Genomic DNA, 8,651 nt, shown 5'->3' on the forward strand with positions numbered 1-8,651 from the left:
TATTGTTGTCTTCACTAGTTCTCTGAAAACCTATCTTCATCAGGTGTGAATGTAGCCTTTCATACCATGCTCTCAATACTTGATTCAAACCATATAGTGCCTTGTGCAATTTACACACCATATCATTTTCATCAGTCAAAACATAACCATATGGCTGCTCAATGTATACTTCTTCTTCCAATATTCCATTTAGAAATTTTGACTTTACATCCATCTGATATACTTTGAATCCCTTATATGTTGCAAATGCAAGTACAATCCTAACACCTTCCAATCTAGCAACTGGTGCAAATGTATCACCATAGTCTTCTCCTTCTTCCTGTGCATAACCTTTGCATACCAATCTAGCTTTGTTTCTGACTACTACTCCATCTTCATTCAGTTTGTTCCTGAATACCCATTTAGTACCTATCACATTTTTTTTCACCGGTCTGGGTACTAGGGTCCATGTATTTTTCTTCTCAATCTGGTCAAGCTCCTCCTCCATAGCTTTAATCCAGTGATCATCTCCGAATGCTTCCTTAGTAATTCTAGGCTCAATAGTGGAGATCATGCAATAATTCTCTCTAATTCTTCTTCTGGTTAACACTCCAACATCTTTATCTCCAATAATCTGTTCAGGATTATGATTGAGTCTCACATACCTTGGAATGACATGATCATTATCTCCAGGTTCTTCTTCCTTTCTTTTATCATCTTCTTCTGAATCTACCTATTCCGGTTGAACTAGTACTACAAGATTCACTTCATCAGCTTATGGGTTCACCGGTTCTGGTTCCAAAATTAGAATGCAGGGTTCATCTTCCTTCTTTTCCTTCCTAGTTTCTTCTGAAACTTTAGGACACTCATCCACTCAGACATCAACACTTTCAATGATTCTTTGTGTTTGGTTGTTGTAACATTTGTAGGCCTTACTCTTGGTGGAGTAACCAAGGAATATGTCTTCATCACTTTTAGCCTTAAACTTACTAACATAGTCACCTCTCTTGATAAAACATTTACTGCCAAAAATCTTAAAATAACTGACATTAGGTGATCTACCATACCAATATTCATAAGGAGTTTTATCCTTACCTCTCTTTACCAATATCTGGTTCATAGTGTAATAGTTGTACTGACCGCTTCTCTCAATAAATTATTTTCTACTCCTTGTATAAGCATCTATCTAGCATCTTCAATAACTGACTGGTTGTTCCTCTCTGCAATATCATTCTGTTGTGGTGTCCTCAGTGCATAAAGGTGCCTCTTAATTCCATTGTCTTCACAATATCTAGTGAATTCCTCTGAAGTAATTACACATACTTGATCAGTCCTCAGACATTTTATCTTCTTACCACTTTCCTTTTCAGCTAAGGCCCTGAATGCCTTGAACTTACTAAAGTCTTATGTTTTATCCTTCAAGAATGTGACCCACGTTAGTCTTGAGCAGTCATCAGTGAAGATCATAAAATATCTATCACCTTGAATAATTTTAGTCCTTATTGGTCCACATAGGTTTGTATGAACCAAATCTAACAAATGTTCTGCTGAAAAATATTTTCTCTTAAAAGTTGAGGATGTCATCTTTCCTAACTAACATTCCTTACACAAAGAATTCACCGGTTTGTCCAACTGAGGCAAAGCTCTTACCCACTTGGACTTACTGACCTTAATAATGTTATCAAAATTTATATGACAAAATCTTTGATGCCAAAGCCAACTATCATCTACTTTAGCAATTAAACAGTTGTTGACTTTAGGATTCAGGTGAAACAGGTTACCTTTTGTCCGCTTGCCGGTTGCAATTATTTCACCTTTGCTACCATATATTTTGCACATTCCATTCTTGAATTCCAATGGATAACCTCTGTCATTGAGTTGAGCTACACTCATAAGATTGTGCTTTAATCCTTCAACCCAGTAGACATCATCTGCACTGCTCTTTCCATTAAGAGAAATGGTTCCCTTTCCTTTTACTATAAAGAGTGAGTCATTTCTAAATCTCAAAACTCCTCCATCAAATTCCTTCAATGTAATAAATTTACTCTAGTCACCAGTCATGTGGTGTGAACAACCACTATCTATGATCCAATCATCAAAACTATCCATGCGAGATGCTAATGCCTTCTAGTCAGATGTCTCCTCTTTAATGGCAACAAAGACAATGTCTTCATTAGCATCTCCCTTAGATTCCTCATCAGTGATACCACCATCAACTGCAATGAGACAATCTATTTTTCCTTTTCCTTTGTACTTCTTGTACTTCTCACCCTTATGCTCATTGTCACCATTAGGACAGTTAGATGTAATGTGTCCAATCTTGTTACATGCAAAACATTTCAAAGGTAATTTACCTCTATACTTACCGATACCTCTGGGTAACCGCTTGGCCAACAATGCTTCAATCTTAATCAAACTGTCTTCATCATCGACTTCTCTACTAGATCTAGATTCATAATTGTGACTAACATCTTTGCTTTTCCTCATAGGAGAGTTAGAAACTGAAGCTCTAAATGCACATTCGGATTTCTAAACACTACCATCATAACCATTTAATTCAAATGCAATAAGCTTACCAATAATGGAGTCAAGGGTTACCTTAGTTTTATCAATAGACTTTAGCTCCTGAATGGCTACAACTCGGATAGCATAGACTAGTAGAAGGGTTCTCAACACCTTACTAACCACTGTGGCATCTTCCACTTTACCACCAGCACTCTTGATCTCACCATCTCTTTGATCCTCTGACCATACTATTATATATTTCTCCTTCAGTTGTCTGCATGTCATCAAATTTACCTCTTAGACTCTCTTCTTTGGCAATCTTCACATGCTCATCACCGTTATATATTTCCTTAAGTTTCTTCCATGCCTCATAAGCAATCTCCAAACCATGGACATCAACATACTCTAAATCAGACAAAGAACTAATAATGGCCTCCAATGCTTGATTATTTTCTTATTTCTCTTTCTTTTGATCATCAGACATAGTCCCACTAGGTGCAACATATTTAATACCAACATGTTCCCAATATTGACTTCCTAGACTCTTGATATAGATTTCCATTCTATCACTCCATATTTTGTACTTTTCCCTATTAAACTTTAGACCTTCTTTCTTCATCATATTCTTCAAGATCTTTACCTCAAGTTGTAAGACTTAGACCTTAGACGACCTGAAATTCTCTGATACCAATTGATGGTATGATGAATCAATAAGGATCCGGTCAACTACTAAGAGTGTGGGGGGTGAATCAGTATATAGAAAATTGACTAAACTTTCTCCAAACAAAAACAACCTCTCAAGACAAACTCAAAATAGACTAGTTCAAACACTGAACTACAAACTGCAATATCACTGTCAAGTAAACCAGTTGACTATCATAACAGAATAACATTAAAACAACTCTGAAACTCTCAAACCTTTTGACCAAAACATCCAAATACTTTATTGACAAAAGTAAAAGCACATTTTAGATTATTGTCGGTCATCATATCATATCTAAGTGGATTTAGCAGTTAAGCAAATTAACCATAGCAAACATAACCACAAAAACATTCACCACTTGACACAATGATTTTGACGTGGAAACCCAAATGGGAAAAACCATGGTGGTAATGAATACCCACAAGTATTTTGAACTCTTCTAAAGTTCGCCCTGTTAGGAGCCAAGCCTGTTAAAGCTTTACAATAAGTCCACTTAAGAACAGATCCTATTAGGGACCATCCGGTTAAGGGATTGACTATAATGCCCTATAAAAGCAATACCCTATTAGGAGTAACCTCAATAGAGGATTTGAAATCCAAGCTAATGGATCACCTGGCTAGAGGATTTAGATAACACTAAGTTTGTTAGAGCTTACCCGATTAAGAGATTTGACTGTTGTAATTGTTATAGAACTGTAGTCACATAAATCTGTCCACTTAATTAAATGAATATTTACTATTTATTTGATTATTTAACCACCAGTCATCAATTAATTAAATTAATATTTAATTAATTCATTCTCAACCCCTTCTCCTATTAATTAAATAAATTATTTGATTTATTTAAATTAATTCATTAAGCCACACTCAAAATCAATTAAATGAATAAAGCACATTTATTTAATTTAACCCCCTTTCCTCTTTTAAATAAATAATAAAACATTTATTTAAATCCCTAAACTACTCCCCACTTGCATTCTCCTACAAATGCAAGTTGCACCTATTTTGTTGAAATAAAGTAATTTTATTTTAATTAAAATCATATTTTCCCTCACCCACCAAACCCACTTGCATCCTAAACCCATTCTAGACTCTTCTAACCACTTCCTAAATTCTTCTAAACCATTCCTAATTAGCCTTATCCATTTCCTAAATATTGTCACATTCCTAAGCAACTTGAAGTGACTTCTCAAAGCCTCAAAGTCTTTGAAAAGCATTAAATGTTTTATGTCTCCAACAAGTTAACCCCTAAAGTCTTCCAAACTATTAATGGCTCTTACATGACCATTTATGGCTCTTACATAACCATTAATGGTTAAACTCAACTCACCTACATGGTTAGAGGCTTTCCTTTTAACTCAACCTCCACTTAACTCATTCGTCTCTTCAAGCATTTATTGCTTTGACCATGGTTATCCTTATTAACTCTTGCACAAGAGTTTATCCATTGGATAAAGGCATTATTCATTGGATAATGGATTTATTCATTCAACTCGGCATTAAACTTACCCCCAAAGCTAACCTTCATGTCTTCTCAAGCATTTAATGCTTCTTCCCTCTCCTCTCAAGCCATCTCATGTTGACATTTGTCATCCTGGGATTGGGTTGAAAGCCCTCACATGGATCATAAATCTTTCAATCTTGACCCTTGTTGAGATTACTAAATCTCAACCATCCATTTCTTTATTTTTTTTGTAAATAGAGCCCATTCCTTCATAATCCAGATCTAGAAATCTTGTATGCATCTAAGTTGTAGTGAATTTGAGAGAGCATTTTAGAGTAAAAATAATAATCCACATTGTCTTTTGGTTAAAATTGATAATAGCTTAATTAACTCAATTTCTCTCATTCCTAGCTAGCTTGCATTTGCATATTTTCATAATCATCTTCAATCTTGAATCTCCATAAGACTTTCATAGTAATGCAAAGCTGAGAGCTACACTAATGTGGAACTTTGAGAGGAGACGAACAAGGGAGGAGGAGCTATGAACATCTTGGTTAACATTTGGAGGAGTGTAGTTTATTTCTTTGGTATTTGCATGCTTTCCATTTCATGTTTAATATCTCTCTTGATATGCTTGCTTAGGATAGTCTTTCATTGCTAACACTACCATTTGAACTTACTTCTTATGTTGTTGTGTTTCCATCACCATTCTAATTCTTTTTGTAGTGCATCATTTGGTGAATCGAACACGTAACCCTCTGATCAAAATTTGAAACTACTAGCATTTTGCTTGTTGAAATTGACACACAGGTCACGCTTTAGCGCTTTTGAACATGCTTTAGCGCCTTCGAAAGTTGGTGCTTTAGCGTTGTTCTCATAATAGCGATATTTTCTCTCAATTAGCGCTAATGTCTCTACTCTAGCGCTAATGTTCTTCAAATAGCTCTATTCTATTTAGTTTAGAGCTTTTGCACTCCCTGTTTGACATAATTTTCATTCTGTTCGACGGGTTCTTTTAGCACCTTTGTCCATAGTTTAGCGTAGTTGTCTTTCTTTTAGCACTTTTGTCTGTTATTTAGCACTTTTGTTTTCACACAGAGTAGAGCTTTTGTAACAGAGAGTTGTAAAAAAATTCCTTGTAACTGAAAATCACAAAAAAAAAATAGGCTTGTAGAAGCCCACCAAAAACTTATTTTTCGCTAACTATTTGTTTGTGTATGCAGGTTTTTACTAAATCTATTGCAAGATTTGAAGAGTTAGATTAGGAAGTTTTCAATCTTTTTTTACTAACTTTGTTTTTAAAGTTGGGTTAAAAAGGATTCACTTTCTATTTTTGGTTAAAAATCAACTTCACATTTCCTTTTGGGTCATAAAAATGAATCAAATTTTTTAGTTTGGGCTTTAAAAAGAACCTCGCTTGGCAAAGTAAAATGAACCACAAACTCAAACCCAACAAAAAAAAAATTCTTGCAAGTTAGGAACATTTTTTATTTCGGCTTAAAACAAGACAAACAAACTTTCATTTTCTTGCACAAAGGCTCAAAATCACAATCAATTTTCATTTTTGCAAGCTAAGAAGAACCAACAATTTGTCAAAGTTTTATTTCCAAATCAACTTTACTTCAAAGAAAACATGCTTCATTTTGGTTGACCAGGATTTCAATGTCATAGATTAAAACAACATTTTGCCTTGAAGTTCAAAATAACACCATGTTTGTTGGAGCAACATCTCCAAATAGCTTTTAAATCACATTTCTATAATTCAATTAGAAAGAAAAAGTGTTTTCAATGATTGGCACACTTGTGCAAAAAGTCTGTATAGTGGTCCTACTTCTAACACACACTATCCTCTCCCTTGGCTTTCGTGGTCCTAGGTGCAAGAGAAAAGTGTTAGTAACGCTCAATTTTTTTTATTTTTAAGAGAGGCCTGCCAAGAGACACATCACTCTTGGGAACGACCTCGCACGGTAAATCCTTTGAGCCGCTATAAAAATCAGGTGAGAGCGAAAGTTGTAGCCTTGGGTATAGTTGTTCTTACAGTGTAACTTGCCGAAATGACATATGGGCCCCACCGCAAGTTACAAGGCTCTTAAGTGAGTCACTGCAAAATGAACTTATGTCCAAAAATATCGAAAATTACTAGACACCTTTTATTATATAGGCCCACCTATTCTATTGATTAAGAATATTTGTGAGAAGTTCAGTGCAAGAGCATAGATGGTTTTTCTCCCAAGAAACTCACCATACATATTTCCTTGAGTAGAAATAAGGCTTTTTAAAAGACTAGTTGTAGCTTGATAAAAGTGGTGACTCCCCTATCATAGGGATCATCTATCTATTATTATCATGCAAGACTTAGTATATCACATCCTTACCTACCATGATGGGATTCATAAGGTATGTAGTACCAAAGTTGAAGAAATATCAAGATGTGGGCCAAAATTATCGCAACTAGCCATTTGACCTTAGGGATAAAGTGTGTTTGAAGTGTGTTTGTTTTGTGTCAGACTAGTAACAATCTGAGAAAACTTCAGGCTTTTGGAAAAACATACAAAACATTTCAAAAAGGGGTCAATAAAGTTCATGATTGGGTTGATCTAGACCCACACCTATTTGTGACTTTTGAGGCAAAATTATTGTGCTTGTGTGCTTGCTCTGTTTTCTTGTCAAAGAAATTCAAAACAAATTCAAACCAAATATTCATCCAACACAATTTTCCATCAACATTTGACCAACAAACAAACATCAAAACAAAGTGCAAACAAGATATCAAATTATATGACCATCATTCAAATCTTGATAAAAACGAATCTTCATCAACATATCAACTTGAAGAAAAGACCAATGAGTTCAAAGGCTCTTATCAATAGAAGGAAATTTTTCTATCTCAATAGAAAAAACCTTTTCTCACACAGAACCTTCTTGCGTCATATGCATTTGTATCTTCAAGGTAAATCCAACGAATTTGATAAAGAGCCTTTGAAAAATAGAGCATTTACTCAATATAGAGCCTTGAGTTATCACAAAAACAAAGGAGGCAAAATCAACCCTGCTTTCTTTCCAAACATCTGCATTACCTATAACGCAGATCGAGAAGAACCACCAACCCCTGAGAGAGAAGAGTAATAAGAAGTACCCTTTTTGACACAAAGTTTTTATTGAGGTCCATTTTCTATCCACTTTCATATTCATACATCATCAATCCATTCAAATCTCAAAACATAAAAAGGTCTTGTCTTAATTTCTTTTTAGATATTTCTTAAATCAAAACAACAAATCACTTTTTAGAGTGTCTCTACATCTAGGATCAATCATCCTAAGAGGCATTTCTATGCAGGTTAAAACTAGTTTATGATTGCATCCTCTCATTGCTAGGTAGCTTGGTTTGTAACACATCTCAAACCTTGCTATACCTTATCACATCCAAATTGTTGAAAACACAAGAGCAATTCCCAAAGAACTTTGGTAACATCCAACCTTCAGTATTAGAGATTCACCTTCTAAACACTTCACAAAACACTTATCTCTCATCAACACATTTTCATCACCAAACTAATAATCACTTACACAAACCTCAAAATACAAAATGGCTCACACCAGATAAAAAACTAAACAACTAGAGATTGAAGAGGAGGAAGAAAACCTCAATGATTTCCATGAGGCCATTGGAGGAGGTAAAATTGATGAAGATCCTAGCACTCCAACTCCCAAAGCTATAGAAAAAGCACAATACAATCCCAGGTTCAATCAACTTTTTGATGAAATCCTTAAAAACAATGCAAATGCTCATTTTCTGAGACTTACTCAAGAGGCTGCTACACTACCATCTGATTTTGATACCGCATAGATACGACAGACATCAGAACAACATAGTCGTAATGATGGTGGAAGAGGTAGGGATTACTACCTCTATGATCTTAATCTTCAAGGGAATACCCCACCACCTCCTCCTACAAAAATAGATATGTTGAGACAACAAGTCGAGAATCTCGCTCAACAACTCAATAGTGGTGTGAAGAC

Source organism: Cryptomeria japonica, chromosome 2 (genome assembly GCF_030272615.1).
Source record: "Cryptomeria japonica chromosome 2, Sugi_1.0, whole genome shotgun sequence".
Classification (NCBI taxonomy): domain Eukaryota; kingdom Viridiplantae; phylum Streptophyta; class Pinopsida; order Cupressales; family Cupressaceae; genus Cryptomeria; species Cryptomeria japonica.